Genomic DNA, 16,742 nt, shown 5'->3' with positions numbered 1-16,742 from the left:
CTCAGAAGCCTCCTTTCAAGAGGCTCAGGAAGCCTCCTTTCAAGAGGCTCAGAAGCCTCCTTTCAAGAGGCTCAGGAAGCCTCCTTTCAAGAGGCTCAGAAGCCTCCTTTCAAGAGGCTCAAGCCTCCTTTCAAGAGGCTCAGAAGCCTCCTTTCAAGAGGCTCAGAAGCCTCCTTTCAAGAGGCTCAGAGCCTCCTTTCAAGAGGCTCAGAAGCCTCCTTTCAAGAGGCTCAGAGCCTCCTTTCAAGAGGCTCAGAAGCCTCCTTTCAAGAGGCTCAGAAGCCTCCTTTCAAGAGGCTCAGAGCCTCCTTTCAAGAGGCTCAGGAAGCCTCCTTTCAAGAGGCTGGAAGCCTCCTTTCAAGAGGCTCAGAGCCTCCTTTCAAGAGGCTCAGAAGCCTCCTTTCAAGAGGCTCAGAGCCTCCTTTCAAGAGGCTCAAGCCTCCTTTCAAGAGGCTCAGAGCCTCCTTTCAAGAGGCCTGGAAGCCTCCTTTCAAGAGGCTCAGAAGCCTCCTTTCAAGAGGCTCAGGAAGCCTTCTTTAAGAGGCTCAAGCCTCCTTTCAAGAGGCTCAGAAGCCTCCTTTCAAGAGGCTCAGGAAGCCTCCTTTCAAGAGCTCAGGAAGCCTCCTTTCAAGAGGCTCAGGAAGCCTCCTTTCAAGAGGCTCAGAAGCCTCCTTTCAAGAGGCTCAGAAGCCTCCTTTCAAGAGGCTCAGGAAGCCTCCTTTCAAGAGGCTCAGAAGCCTCCTTTCAAGAGGCTCAGAAGCCTCCTTTCAAGAGGCCTGGAAGCCTCCTTTCAAGAGGCTCAGGAAGCCTCCCTTTCAAGAGGCTCAGGAAGCCTCCTTTCAAGAGGCTCAGAAGCCTCCTTTCAAGAGGCTCAGAAGCCTCCTTTCAAGAGCTGGAAGCCTCCTTTCAAGAGGCTCGGAAGCCTCCTTTCAAGAGGCCCGGAAGCCTCCTTTCAAGAGGCTCGGAAGCCTCCTTTCAAGAGGCTCGGAAGCCTCCTTTCAAGAGGCTCAGAGGCCTCCTTTCAAGAGGCTCGGAAGCTTCCTTTCAAGAGGCTCGGAAGCTTCCTTTCAAGAGGCTCGGAAGCCTCCTTTCATGAGGCTTGATTGCGCAGTGCTGTTTGTAGTCTGTAAACAGCTTTTGGGAAATGCTTTAAAGTACGCATATTGGGTTAAGGGTGGCACTTTCGGCTTTTCGTCATAGTTTCGAAGATCAACAAAAGAGACACCTTTTCGCCTTTCAACCATAGAAATTCGTGAGCTCAGGAGTAACATTCTGTCTTAGTGAAATTCTAGCAAATAAACGTGTGTCCGTGTGTCTTTCATTGGTTTTAGCCCCTACTACGATGGACGGAAATATCTGCCGTGTGCTTAGTACATCGTATTATATCTTAGATGAAGCATGTTGGCTCATGTTACTCCATTTCAACAGCTTTCGACTTTGCATACTTTCGGTGTTTGTTGATATAACGTTGGAGAGAAGACCTAAATCTTACTTCCCCGGGCTTCCTCAATTAGTAATCCGGCGCTACACTATAATGAACCAATATGATGAGCATCGTTTTGTTGGAACAAGAGGTCAAATCAGTTGATAAAATGTACATGGCACTTTGCATCCTATCAAATAATTGTTTCCTAGAGGGAAATCAGAATATTCGTTCCAATATAATCAATACTATTTAAGGTAATGAATTATCAAAAAAAAATCGACAGCACAGGAGCACCCTAATCGACACATCAAACGGCATTCGTCTCGTCCGTGCGAGGGAGAATGCCGTAGTCGTCGTCGGTAATTATGACATTTATATTATTTTGTCATCAATTTAAATATTCTCGTCTGCTTGCTCAATGGCCCCTTATGGAATCTTCGCATTTAAAATCCAGTATGTGTAAAAGTTGAATGGGTTGTTCTTCTCAGCTTTTGGCTGGAATAGCACCGTTGTCACCATCCCACAGAAGGGAGAACTCGTTGGTAGCATTTCCATTTCCTTTCAAAAATAAATCTGAAAATGCACATTCTACGGAAAGAATAAGCACGAATGAATAGGGTAAGGGAGGTATTTTGGACCACTTTAGGAGATGGTTGAACAATTTTTCGAATAAAAGTAAGATTTTGTAATAATGCTTGATCAAATCCCTATGCATCTGAAAAGTAGTGAATGCTAGGTAGAATTTGTTGATAAAAATGTTGTAAATCCTACCGAAAGAATCAAACTATCATAAATTCTGAAGATATGTGAGATTTAATTTTGGACCACCTGTTTTTATTTTGGACCACCTATTGAACATATTTTGGACCACTCGAACAACTTTGAATTGCTTGCCAAGTTACGTTACTATTAGTTACGTTACTATTAGATTAAAGATTTCTCAAGCATTTATGGCATTTTTATCCTTAAATCCTTGTTAAGCAATACACTTTTATAAGCACTCAAAAGCTTAGAGCAATATTTACCAGCTAAGGGTATTGAAACTCATATCAATTTCAGTGCCACTCGGTACAGCATCATCAAAACAAAACAAACATGCGGCCCATTGTCGTGACGTATGCACATGGTCACTCCTACCCTGCCATATTTTTTATGTAATTTGCCAGATGGCGCAAATGGAACAGCATTGATAGTAGAGGGTTGCCCGGTTCTTCCTTGCTCTTGCACATTCTTTTTTCAATCGAAACATAATCGTAGAACGCGGAACTCCGTTGCATTGGCAAGCAGCACGGACGGAGAGCGTTAATTTGTAAATGCTGTATGAACCGAGGTATGAACAGTAATTTATTAATGGTTTTATACTAGAGAAACAAATGGTTGGTAAAAACAAAAGTTTAAGAAATCTAAAACTTAAAAAGAAGATATGTCAAAAATATGTTCGGTTCATTGAAAAATGAACCTATTTTGGACATGCCTCAAAATACTGTTTTTAAACTTAAATTGTTTTGCTCGAGATATGAAACTGTTTCAATAAGATTTTAATAAGTCAACAACATCATTCACATGTTTTAAATCTATGTACAAATAAACTTACAGCTTTTGAAAGTTGACTTCAATTTTACAATGTCGTCTTGGTTTTGGCCTAATCCAGCCGGAATGGGTAAATTCGTGAAAATTTTCTTAATAATTGTTATATTTTATAAGAAACAAATGTAGGAGATACCTTATGGATAGTTTCTTTTTGCAATAAAATATAAATGTTGCATGTTTTATTTATTTTTGCGTGATAAAAATGTAAAATTCAGCTGGGTGGTCCAAAATATGAACCCGGTCCAAAATACAGCCGTTACCCTAATCCATGGGGGACGTGAAAAAGTTTTCTTCTGAAGTCACGAAATTATTTTTTCCTCTGAAACCAGGCAGAAGAAACTACGTTATGCCTTCATCTCCATTCCATAGATTTGTTAAGATTTTACTAGCCCCATACATATGATGTTAACGATATTGACCGATACTTAGACTCCAGCACCAGCACATTATCCAGGTGAATTAATTTGTGTTTTTAATGTTTACAGCATCTAGGCGAGACAGCAATTAACACGAGTGTCACTCAAGGTTATTAGTTACACCAAGCAAGGAGTGAGTAAATTTAATTCCTTTTCCAATGGCGTTTTCTTTGTTCATCGTGTTACAGGAAGTGTGGAAACGAGAATTCAATACTATTATATATTTCATCTGCAATAAACTGAAAGATATAGCTTAGATCAATCATAACATTGAATTGAATGTTTAAGCAGAGTCGTTTGATTTGCGTCATAAAACTTGAATAGAATTTTATGATGCCCACCGCTGGGTAATCGCTCGCCTCAGGAAAATCGAAATAAAATCCAACCAGAACATTTTCTAGACCGGACCGGGAATCGAACCCAGCCATCTTCAGCATGGTCTTGTTTTGTTGTAGCTGCGCATCTTACCGCTCGGCCAAGAAAGATTCAAACAGTACTTACTCATTAATTGGCGACGCAGTCGGTTGGTTCCCGACAAAGCCGTATAATTAAAGATACCCAATTTTTATTCAGCTGACTGTTATACTGCCCATTGGATCGTCCCTGCTATTATTTCAAGATGTGCGCTCTTTTATTTCAATCCCAAATTTAGGTTACGTTCTGCCCTGTTGCGGTTCATGTAAAACTCAAGGGCTCAAGCTGTTTTATTTTTGGTTGATTAGACTGTCGATGCAAACTGAGAAATTTCTCAGGGGATAAAGGCATTTTGTCGTTTTATGAAATAGTCATGTAGTATAAATGCTAGTGAACTACACAAGCCAGGGAGGCTGATAAATATCACGCGGCCTAAAATAGTTGTCTCAAACGGAATAGTAGAAGACGATTTCCTTCAGATTTATTTACAACCTTATTGCCATTTGCAAGTGAAAGCTTATATTATAAAAATAATTTAAATATGGTGATGGTTAAGATCCAACATTTGCTGTCAAGCGTTAAAGAGATTCAAAAGTGCTCGTGATTACTAACCAACGTCTTAATCCAAAATATTTCAAAATAGAAATCAACGATGTCTGGCATCGTGATTACGTAATGCGCTTCCATGAATGCCTTTAATTGTTGCAGGCGCTCCTCTTCGGGCTCTATTTTAAAACACCGCCCGCTTTATGATGATCGTTCATCGTAATTTCGCCCATTTATTTCCACTTCCGCCGGGCTCCGGAGGAGCCCTACTTCGGAAAGCGTAATTAACGACGAACGAATCATGTCTGCAAAAGTCTTAATGAATTAAGAACTTGCATCTTGCCGTGCGATGGTTCTTGCGATGGTGCGATGGCAAAGTTTCACAGTTCCATAAATATGGAGGACTCCTTTTTTGCTCCTCGCAGATATAGCACCGTCAGTGAACTTCCATTCTACTACTATGTATGATGGTAATTTTTCGCTGCAACCTCCAGTCCCGAACCAACTTGGTTGTTAGCATGGTACCTACCTATCAATTAAAAAACTTCTTTCCCTTCTCTAGAGGATGGCTCTACTGTGAAACCGATGTTGGATGAAGGTACTTTTCTCGCCCTTCTCTCTTGCGCGATTTTCGTTTGCAGTATGGCTGTCAAGAAATTAAGTTTCTTTTTTAATTATAAGGTATGAAGCACTTTGCTTCTGTTTGAAACCTCTAGCTGGCACGGACGAGAAGCGGAAATGGAACGGGGAATGTGGGCGGACGTAATGATGTATTAGTGCTCGAGAATGAAAACGATCGATAAGTGCACGCCAGAAAGTGTGCTCGACCCAGAGTTTGAAAAAAAAAAACTTTCTGGATCAACGAGAGGCTATATGAACATCAGGAATAATCACTTTGTGAAAAAATATTATTTATTCATTAACAATGCTGCGCCCACGTGGTCTACGGAGGCGAATCATCTTCTGCCTGATCGATCCATCATGTTCGCAAAGCATCGCGGCTTCCTACACCCATCGGATCACTATCGAGAATCATTTTCAACAGGATATTGCTCAACATTCTACTGATGCGATGTGACCTGCCCAAAGCATTCGTCCGTTCTTCGTGGAATAAACAATGGATGTTTCCCTAGCTGACCCATTGAACTTCGTCTCGTCTAAAATAATGAGTTAGCACCAACATTTATTTTGTATTCACCATTTAAGTTGTAACGTTTGCTCTGCGATTCAATTTCGTTCAACAGAGCAAACGTCAAAACTTTTTATTCCACATACCAAATTGGGTTCCATTTGCTTGATTAGTTCTCGAGCTATGCAGAAATTAGAGTTTTATTTGCACAGGAACCCCCTACAAGAGCCGGAGAGGGATCTCAAACCATCTTAAGAACCTTCCCCGGTACCAAAACACCTGCATAAAATTTTTCACTTCGATCGGTTCAGTAGTTTACGAGTCTACAAAGATTAGACAGAAATTCATGCTTATGTATACACAGTTAAAAATTCTGAAAATTACACGCTATGGAAATATTTGAACCCATATTCTATGTTCAATATGTTCAATAGCTTTCAATTTTACATCCAACTTTTTCTTGCACGCAATATTGAATACAAGTTCCATAGTAACGACGACCTGTAATTTTAAAAGGTGATGGAAAAATGAGTCGAATCGAACGGAGCCTTATTGTTACATCATATATGCTGTAACATTTTTACTGTGTACAGAAGAAGATGTGGCAAGTACAACAGTACTCTGTGCTCAGAGAAATATAAAAGATTTCCAACCCATCTCTTTGACTGGATCGCGATTCGATTTCTCGAACTCCTTTTTGGTAATTACGAGCCAGAACCGGTTAAGAAGCTGTATGTGGTGTCAAAACTGGGAGAGCCTGGTGCTACTTTTATCATTTAATTTATTTATCAAGTTTATTTAAAGAACAAATGCTTATGATCCCTACTTAAGTTCTTTTAAAGGGTCGTGAAGTTCGACTTATAGTTCGACGATATAGTTATTTATGTTACACTAGACTGGCCCAGGAAACAAAAAGTTGTCTAATTCCACGGGGCACCCCCCAGGATTGTGTCTTTGGGTGAGAAAATCAATCTCTGAAAATTTCAGCTCAATCGCTTGTTGCATAAGCTGGCGCATTTGATTTGAAGTTTGTATGGGGATTTCAGCCAAAATGTATAGAAAAATACATCTCCGTCACTCATTCGATCTGAAAATTGGTTCTGATTGCTCGATTGACCTCAGAATTGCAAAAACGGCAGTTGGTATGCTACAGAACAATTTCACAGAACATTGTATGATGATTAAATGAACTTTTATATGTGCTTCGGCTGATGCGATTCGATCAAAAAACCCAAAAATACATAAATTAGCTCCTAATAATTCAGCCGAAAATTATATAAAAGTTTATTTAATCATCATGCAATGTTCTGTGAAATTGTTCTGTAGCATACCAACTGCCCTTTTTGCAATTCTGAGCCCAATCGAGCAATCAGAACCAATTTCCAGATCGAATGAGTGACGGAAGTGTATTTTCCTATACATTTTGGCTGAAATCCCCATACAAACTTCAAATCAAATGCGCCAGCTTATGCAACAAGCGATTGAGCTGAAATTTTCAGAGATTGATTTTCTCACCCAAAGACACAATTCTGGGGGGTGCCCCGTGGAATTCGACAACATTTTTTTCTCCCCATAGTAATCTGGGCCAGTCTAATGTTACACTTTATATGAATTCGCAGACTTTTCCTAAAGCTATGATTTGAATTCGAGTTTCTTATGTTTTCAGGGACGAACGGATAAGTGCAATCAACGTTAGCGACAACATCAACGATCTATGGGAGTCGATCCATGGAGCGTTGAGCACAATAGCACGAGAAGTGGTAGGCACTGCACAGAGGCAACCCAGGACGAGTTGGTTCGATGTGGAGTGTCAGAGAGTGACAGACGAGAAGAACGTTGCCAGAAGCCGGGTGTTGGTACCGGGTACTCGATCGAATAGAGATCGGTACAAGTAAGCAAAAGCAGCCGAAAAACGAACCCACCGCAGAAAGAAGAAAGAATATGAAGAACATGTGATTAGCGAGGCGCAGGAAAAAATGGAAAAGAATGATATGCGGAGGTTCTATGAGTCTGTCAATGGCGTGCGGAGGAAGACAGCGCCGTCTCCCGTCATGTGCAACGACCAACAAGGGAATTTGCTAACAGATAAACCGAAGTGGCTGCCAGGTGGAAGCAACACTTCGAGACTTTGTTGAATAGTGGAAGTGACGGTGCATCGGTCAGCAGAATAAATATTAGCGACGATGGACAAGCTGTGGAGTCGCCTACACTAGATGAGGTTAAAAAAGCTGGTAAAAAGTTGAAAAACAATAAGGCTGTGGGGAAGGACCAGCTCTCGGCTGAACTTCTCAATCATGGCAGTGAGCAGCTTTATCAAGTTCTGCACCATATTATGTCGAAAATATGGGAAGACGAGGAAATGCCTGCTAGCTGGTTGGACGGCCTCATTTGCCCTCTCTTTAAGAAAGGGCACAGACTGGAGTGCGCCAATTACCGAGGAATAACCCTCCTTAATTCGGCGTACAAAATTATGTCCCGTATTCTGTTCAACAGTTTGAGACCGCTTGAAGACTCCTTCGTCGGCGAATACCAAGCAGGTTTTCGTGAGGGCCGATCAACGACGGATCAAATGTTTACCCTGAGACAAATCCTTGATAAATTCCGGGAGTACAACTTGCAGACACATCATCCGTTTATTGATTTCAAGGCTGCGTACGATTCAGTGAAACGGAATGAATTATGGCAAATTCTGCTTGAACATGGTTTTCCGGCGAAACTGATACGGCTGATTCGTATAACGGTGGACGGATTGAAATCCAGTGTAAGGGTTGCGGATGAAATATCAACGTTACTTGTTATCTTAGAGGGATTAAAGTAGGGTAATGCACTCTCGAATCTACTGTTCAATATAGCGCTTGAGGGAGCTCCTGGGATTTGCGGACGATATCGATATTATCGGGGTTGATCGCCGTGCCGTGGAAGAGGCTTTTGTGCCTTTTAAGAGGGAGACAGCGAGGATTGGACTTACGATCAATACCAGCAAAACGAAGTACATGGTCGCTGGCAATCAACGTGGGTTCATTAGTGGTGGTGGTAGCGAAATGGTGCTGGATGGTGAACAATTTGAAGTGGTAGAAGAATTTGTGTATCTTGGAACATTAGTGACGTGCGATAATGATGTTCCCCTCGAGGTGAAAAGGCGTATTGCAGCTGCAAATAGGGCTTATTACGGACTTCGTAACCAGCTTAAGTTCCGTAGTCTGCAAACGAAAACAAAACTCGCGCTGTATATTACTCTGATTCTTCCGGTGGCTTTATACGGCCATGAAACATGGACGTTAAAGGATGCTGATCGGAGAGCTTTCGGAGTGTTTGAGCGGTGCTTAGGACAATACTCGGCGGTAAACAGGAGAACGGTATCTGGCGACGTCGCATGAATCACGAGTTGTACCAGGTGCATAAAGGGCTGGATATTATTAAGCTTATTCAACACGGCAGACTATGGTGGGCTGGTCACGTTGTTCGTATGCCGGAAGAACGTCAAGTGAAGATAATATTTAGTAGAGAACCCGTAAGAGGCCGCAGGCTTCGTGGAAGGCCGCGTACACGATGATGCCTCCAATATCAGCTGCGTTGGTGTTTTCAACTCTATTTGTTTGAAGAACAAGCTGCTTTTCGTTTTTTGTTACGTTGCCTATTAGCTCATTAATTATTTACACCACAACTACTTGCGATTGTTGAAGATAATTCGTTGATAATAAGTCGATTTAGCCCGCCGTTTGGCGTCCGAGAGCTTCAGGTTTGCATGCGATAGATGACTTTTGAGATGTTGATTCAGTTTTGGTATAGACTGTTCGAAATTTTACTAAGCTTCCATATGTCAAAACTGTACCATGGACAGATGTTCGTATTCACCTAAACATTTACGGATAGTTTAGTTGAGAAATGTTGAACTAATTGCGTGTAGCGATCTATTATTAGAGTAAGGCAGGCATTAGGCTGCATCGAATCAAAATCCGTTGATTGGAGAAATTAATGAAAATTAGAATTGACTAGCTGGTAGTTGACACGGGTTTTGCAGAGTGTTCTATTGATCTTGGTTATGTTACTTTAGTACTGTACTGAGTAAGCACATAGCAATAATGGTCGCTAAAATCGCAGTCGAACGTGTGGTTTATTATGCTTCCAGAATGATCGGCTTTGCTAATAACATGATCAAGCATGTTATTGCTGCCTGGGCGTGTAATGTACGTATTTGTCACGACCATGATGTAGGACGATAGAATTTCGAAATATTCTCTGGTTCCTTGCGATTCTACGTTATTGATGGCTATGTTCATATCGCCGAGTAAAAAGCAGGGAATTTTTTGAGTCTATAGATGACAATAAGTTTTCCATAGAAGATAGAAAATGGTTCATATCATATCCAGGTGGGCGATAAATTCCATGCACCGTAACGTGACGTGGAGAAGTTAGTAGCTCACTTTCTATATGGTGATACCCATTATCCGCTGTGTTGTGTAATTTGAACATCCAGGTTTTCCAAACAGTGATTTATAGCATGATTGTTACTTCCACAACCGTAAATGCCTTCTGAAGATCATTCGGCATTCAGAGCTATCTACTGTTAGAACGATTTCGATATTGTGCATGACCAAACTGCCCTAATCGGAAAAAGTGACATTTTACAAAAATGTTGTTAACGAGTAGTACTCATCGAGCTCTTTAATAGAAAATTGGAAAACATGCATGTTGTAAAATGGCTGTTACGCACTTTTCCAGATTACGGCAGCAAATGCGAAACGTTATATGGGTTTATATGCCCGGGACAGTGTCGAGTTTGCAATAGTGACGTCGCTTGGATAGACGCCAAAGGTAGGGGAGACTAAGGAGACTTGAGACCCTTTTCTAATTTCGAATGTATCACAGCCAAAAATAAATAAACATACGCGATTTCCATACAGACTCTCTAAGAAATATAGTATTTAACTTTACTGATGTATGACAGGATTCTATCACAAACGCCCGAATGACACTCACCCGAATGACAAACGCCCGAATTCCATTCGCCCGAAAAGACCAAACGCCCGAAAAGACCATTCGCCCGAATGGACCACTCGCCCGAATGGATCATTCGCCCGAATAGGTCATATATATGTGTTTATCTTCAGATTCTATAACAACATGTTATTTTTCCTAATCATATTAAAAGAAAAAAATATGCCAATCATCTGGAATATATGAACGTGCCAGTTTGTCTAGTTTTTCATTTTTTTTTTCTGCTGTTTTAGATGTCTTCTTAGCCTGCATTTCTTTCTTCTAGTTGGAACTCTTTTGGAACGCTGCAAAACGGAGGACTTCCTTGTTTCTAAAGCGTATTCCACTTATTGTGCCACCCTAAAATGTTATTGGAAGTTCGAGAAAGAAATCGAGAAGAAACATTGCTTAGGGTATTTTCATAGACCAACCATAGTGAATGGGAGCAAAGTGGGTATCTAGTGGTCTTTTCGTGCGTTGACTGGCGACCATTCACATGAGTCCGCCACGTTAGGCATAATGGACATTACGCATTACGGACGTTAGGGATAATGTCCGTTAGGCATAATGGTCGTTTGGCATAATTCTGCCTTCTTTATGTCATGGGCTGTTCTTTGGGTCATTTATGTATAACGTTCATTATGCCTAACGGGTACACCCTATTCACATAATACTTGCTTACATAAAAAACGTTTTTTTTTGTTTTTTTTTGAACGCCTTTGTTATATTTTAACATGAAAAAAGTGCTAAGGTAACAAACTTTTTATAGGCAAGTTGAAGTCTGTAATCCTTCCAGTATGCCGATTGTAATACCAATTGCTGCTGTTTCCTAAAAACAAAACTTTGGTTGAGGAGAAAGAAACATCCCTGAAACTTGAATTTGGGAAAACACGTTCCTCAGCATTAATCTCAGCCATCTTAAAATCCAATAGTATATACTCTGGATCTAACGTACATATACTGATAAATTTCGTTACATCAATGAACAAAAGGCTGTATCATACGTTCCCGAGTTTTAGCATTAACATCAAGGGAACGAATCGACGGTATTGACCTTCGCCTACAGTTCCGTAAATTGTGAACACTTGAGCAAATTGATGTGGAGCAGTTGATTTTTTTTTATCTTTGTTAAAGTGTTTTTGGAGCAGTTGAGAATTTTCAGTTAATTATCCAAATCTTGGCTTGTGCTTACAACACTGAATGATGTGTTGAAGGAAATAGCATGATCGTCCCATCATTATCATGGATAGTCGATCGCAAGAAAGGCTCTGCGTCCAATGTTGTCATATAGCATATGTCGATATGCACATAGTGTGGGTGTACCAATTGTCGCCATACATAAGAGCAACTATTTTTTAAAAAATAAGTAAAAGACATGTGGATGGACTTTATATATCAAGCGAAAGGTTTTAATTCCTGCTCCTTAGAACAGCTGTGAAAACCACAATAAAATTTGTTATAATCATCAAAATTAATTAATCCATAATAGGAACGCATGCACCAGTTGTGGAACTATTCTTAATTCTGGTTCCTTATTTAGAAAATCCCATTGTTTTCTTATGGGCCTGGCCAAATAGGGACCACTAGTGCGGCAACTGGTGCAAAGGACGTCAAAAATTAAGCAAAATTAATTTTTACAATTATGCTTTGCTTGTTTTGGAGAAAATCAAAGGATTTATCGTATCATATGAATATGCTTTATCGATATGAACTGGGTTTGCGGTGATTTGATTGGCCATTTGGCATATAAAGCACTAGTGCGACAACTGGTGCTATGGCCACAACTGGTACATCTAGCTCTAGCCTGTATATCGTCACATTATGATGGTTATAAGGGTACATCACGGCGTAACATTATACGACGTGGCTCGTTTTTGCTTATCTTAAAAAGGGAAGAAATCATGTTTTTAATACATTTAGAAAGAACATTGTATGAAGAAAAGAAGGGTGAATTCCTATTTGCGCCTCTTATTTTTGACGATTGGTTTAAATAAATACCCTTGCAACGTTATTTTTCGCTACAGCTCTAATTATTCCGTCAGTTTTTGATTTATTTCTGGATTTTTGTGGACCGGTATAAGTGACCAGCATACATAAAACATATTTTAATATCTGATTCTCTCAGCAATGCTGAGCGATTGAAACTGACTTTTTATTCCTATGTGAATGGATTGCAAGACAGTATATTTTATTTATAATCAATGTTAAACTGGGCTTTACACCTCGGGAAAGTTTCCCCGACGGATTTTGATCCCTGTGCCTGGCGAAAAAAATCTGCGGACCAAATTCCCGAGGTGTGAAGCTACCTTTAAGGACTTTATGCATACGTATATAAAGAAATCAAGTCATTAATTGAATATTATTAAAAAGAAAGTACATAACGTCGTTATTTTTCGTAATATTTCACACATAAACGAAACGAATATTTGGATACATGTGAGAGACGTGTACAACAAAATATAAGATAAGTAAGAAATCGAATATACTATTTCTTTTTATTAGTCACAAAAAATCTTTTCATCAAGTAAGGTGAAGAGTATATTCGGGCATATAGTCTATTCGGGCGAATGGTCTTTTCGGACGAGTGGTCCATTCGGGCGAATGGTCTTTTCGGGCGTTTGGTCTATTCGGGCGTTTGTCATTCGGGCGTTTGTGATAGAACCGTATGACAGTCCTCAAATTATTGTTGTTATTGATACACAATCGATTTTTTGAAAAGTAGTCAAAAATCGACTTTTAAAATATTCGGAGGAAATTGATCCCTCTCCAAGAACTTGCTGTGATAAAATTAGAAAGGTGCCCTCAGATTTTAAACATATTTTTCCTTCAAAATACGTGGAATTTTTGAATTGCTGTGCGTATACAGGAACGGTTTTTGTTATTGAATTCGACAGCACATCCAATTTTAAAATTTGGGGAGACTTGATCCCCTTTTTATGATATCTACGCAATAAGTAATTTTTCCTGCCAACCCTTCATCAAATTTGTCAAATCTACAAAAAAATTAGAAGCCTGAGAACAGATTTAACTTTTTTGAATTTTTCCGCCGAATTTTTGTATGGGTGACTAATGGGGGATCAAGTGTCCCCATATTGAGGCAATAACTTTAAATCCAAATATCCTAAAACTTTGATGGAATGTTAACATTTTCATCAGTACAGATCATTAAGCATATTTATGGCTTTGTGCTGTGAAAAAACGAAATCATTTGGTCATTCTTATGAAAAGTTGTTCAAATTTTGCGTGGCCAATAAAAAAATCTTTAGGAAGGTCAAAACATACAAATCGCCCTGCAGAATAAATAAGGTTGTCAATACAAAAAATAACTCACCACATAAAGGTCATTTGTCTAGAGGATCTATACTAAAAATACGCTGGAACAAACTACTTTATTTCTCGTTAAAACAGGGGGTGGTCAAGTCTCCCCGGGGATCAAGTCTACCCACCTTCCCCTATTAATCAAATTCATAGGCCCGTAAAACAGTGCACTGCAGTCAGTGTTTCGGTTGAACTAAGTATCCACAATAACTATAAGAATTATTAGAATTATTATACTATTCCAATATATCTTTTGAATCGCATTGACATTCATAAATGGGAAGCGACCAACTCTATTTGTTCAAAAACAAATCAAACGTCTGTTTTGTTAAAAACTGCTACCGAATAGTCAAGTGTAAGATGTTCAGCGCGTATGTTAGAAAAGGTTAAGGTGTTTGAGCGGTGTGCAAGAGTGTGATGTAGAGATGGGCAAAACGAATCACTTCGTTGAACGGATCAGATCTGGGTCGTTCAGTCTAATGATCCGGATCTTCCATATGAATTGGATCTTTGGAATAATTCGTAAGGAGAATGCAAAATGGTGGAACGGTTGTCATTCAGGACCATGCTTTTGACCCGTGCATACAAAAATTTCACCGCTTTCTCACTTATAAGCATATATTACGTGGTGAACGTTCGCTAATTGGGGTTTTTCTAGTTGGGGCGCTTTTTAGTTGGGGGTTCGCTAATTGGGGCGAAACCCAATTAAAAAGCAGCTAAACGTCAGAATGTGATGTCAAAAACGAGTTGACGTTTTGTTTCCGTGTTTGGCGGGATCGATATTTTCTGGCGCGTAAAACTTTCCTTTGTTCAATGCAAAAAGTAAACAACATTGACGCTTGTCAAAACGCCCCAATTAGCGAACGGCATTCGCTAGTTGGGGTGAGGTCGTGCCCCAATTAGCGAACGATCACTGTATAAAGAACCCACGGTAAAACTTTCATGTTGACATTTGCCTACAAATGGTCAGATAATTTGCTCATCTGGTGAACCGGATCTTTCAAAAAGTGAGCTACGGATCAATCATTCACAACAAAGATCCGATCCATTTTTACGGTTCCGGATCACTGTAATGGCGTGTAGCCTACCGTGTGGCTGCTAGAGAGCATCCAAAGATTAGAGGGAATAAACTGTATAGAGGAAGATTGACGCTGTCGTCACTGGCGAAACATCTTTTGCTGGCGAAGATAGGGCACTAAATGTTGTCGTGATTTCTGGTTCTTGATTCACAAAATGGCAATCCAAACGATGAGTTCATTATGTTAGGAGAGGTTTGGAGTTTCTTAAGTCTTGCTCCTCTTTCAATTATGGATTCTTGATAACCTGTTCTTGATCTTCTCCTTTTCTTCAAATTTGATGCGTTCGTCATGCCATCCGTTGTAAGAATGACCTCTTGCCCCGTTGACACCCGCCTTTTATACAGTTTGGCGTTGGCAACGGTCTTGTGTTGTTTGTTATACTCAACCACGCCTACCATGATGCAGTTAGTCAAATTTCTAGAAATTGTGATGCAAACACCGAAAATATCATAGAGTGGCGGATTAACATATTTTTTATTGTTGAACGAAATGATGTATCAATTTGAATAATGTTGTATTTATTGATCAAGCCGTATTCTCTACAAATGTCAACGAAGGAAAAATCGGTACGTTTTGACAGATGGGTCCCCAACATGTTTGGGAACGATAACAAAGGGAACCGCAGCAATAAACGTCCTCTATAGTTTATTACCTCTATTATCCGAAGAGATAACTGCTAGATACGAGCTCGAGGTGTATCAGTGATGAATGTTAACCGGCAAATACCATGACGATACTTATGTGTGTGGGGGAAAAAGATGGAATGGCTTGAGAAGAAAGTTCGTATTAAATTGGCTAATCATTCTGTGAACGAATTTTATCGCGGATAGACGTGTGTTCGGCTTCATATTTCGGCTACATGTAATGTACGGTTACGACATGGCGCAGTCCGTATTGAGTAAAGTATTTGTTGTTTTTAAGTAATACAGGTAAGGAAGACATGACTATAGTGAGAAAACGGTGAATACAGAGAAACATTCACACAGATACAGGACGAGTGCGTGCCAAGGAAAAGAAACATTAAATTTTCTTGAATTTATGAACATGGACGAGTAGGTTCCGATACGAAAAGCGGTAGGACGAGTGGGTACCTACCAATAAGATATTGAAGGAAAGTTCGGACGAGTGGAATCCGATACGAAATTTAAAAAAAAAAGGTAGGGCGAAAGGGTACTTACAAAAAAGACGTGCGGACGAGTGGGTCCCGCCACGAGTTGAAAAGTAGGACGAGTAGTAACCTACGGAAAAGAAGAAGAAAATAAATAGATAAGACAAGATTTATATGATATCAAATTTTGTTTTCATTATTTGATTTTTGAACAGTATGATTGTGAATGTGTGTATTTTTAATCTAACTCCACTGTCCGGGAGTGGTATTAAGGGAGAAAACTGTGGGTAATAAAGTCAGCTTTAGCCCGGGAATTAGAAGGTGTTAGCTGTATTGTAGCTCTAGTAGTGATCCATTTCTTACTGCCTGGTAGCTCACGTCCAGTCGAGGTCACTTTCACTTGCAATAAACCAATGTTTATGCTACCCCAAGCAGCACAATTTCTATTCGGCACAACTATTCGGAAAGAAACAATCTTTGCGTATGTGCCATCAAATATAACTCTCTTGCAATCTAAAAAGCGCAAGAGGTGGAGCTTACGGAAACATCCTTCGTTTGCAGTAAAATTGTAATAACGTTGCAAAATACTACAGGGGAAAAATAAAATAAAAATATAAAACTGGATTCGATTTATGGATCTTGTGATTGATAGTCCTTCTCTCTACCACAGCACCATTCAACACTTTGAAGGGACTGCATGTTGACTCACCATATAAAACAATACGATTATGAAGTTTTG

At 39.9% G+C, this 16,742-nt stretch overlaps 1 protein-coding gene across 3 annotated transcripts in view; it reads right to left on the bottom strand.

Moving 5' to 3' along the window:
* LOC134213005 (mpv17-like protein) overlaps window positions 1-16,742 on the bottom strand; it is a 467,861-nt gene that overhangs the window by 188,562 nt on the left and 262,557 nt on the right. For 2 of the 3 annotated variants that reach the window (XM_062691493.1, XM_062691581.1), the window contains one exon: window positions 16,074-16,133. The exons of the other annotated variant lie outside the window; for it this stretch is intronic. The gene's annotated coding sequence lies outside the window, so the exon portion shown is untranslated. The remainder of the gene's footprint in view (window positions 1-16,073; window positions 16,134-16,742) is intronic. 3 annotated transcript variants of the gene reach the window in all.

Source organism: Armigeres subalbatus, chromosome 1 (genome assembly GCF_024139115.2).
Source record: "Armigeres subalbatus isolate Guangzhou_Male chromosome 1, GZ_Asu_2, whole genome shotgun sequence".
In the NCBI taxonomy this organism is placed as follows: Eukaryota; Metazoa; Arthropoda; class Insecta; order Diptera; family Culicidae; genus Armigeres; species Armigeres subalbatus.
The sequence above is the reverse complement of the archived record's forward strand: the minus strand, read 5'-3'. Positions and strand labels throughout refer to the sequence as shown.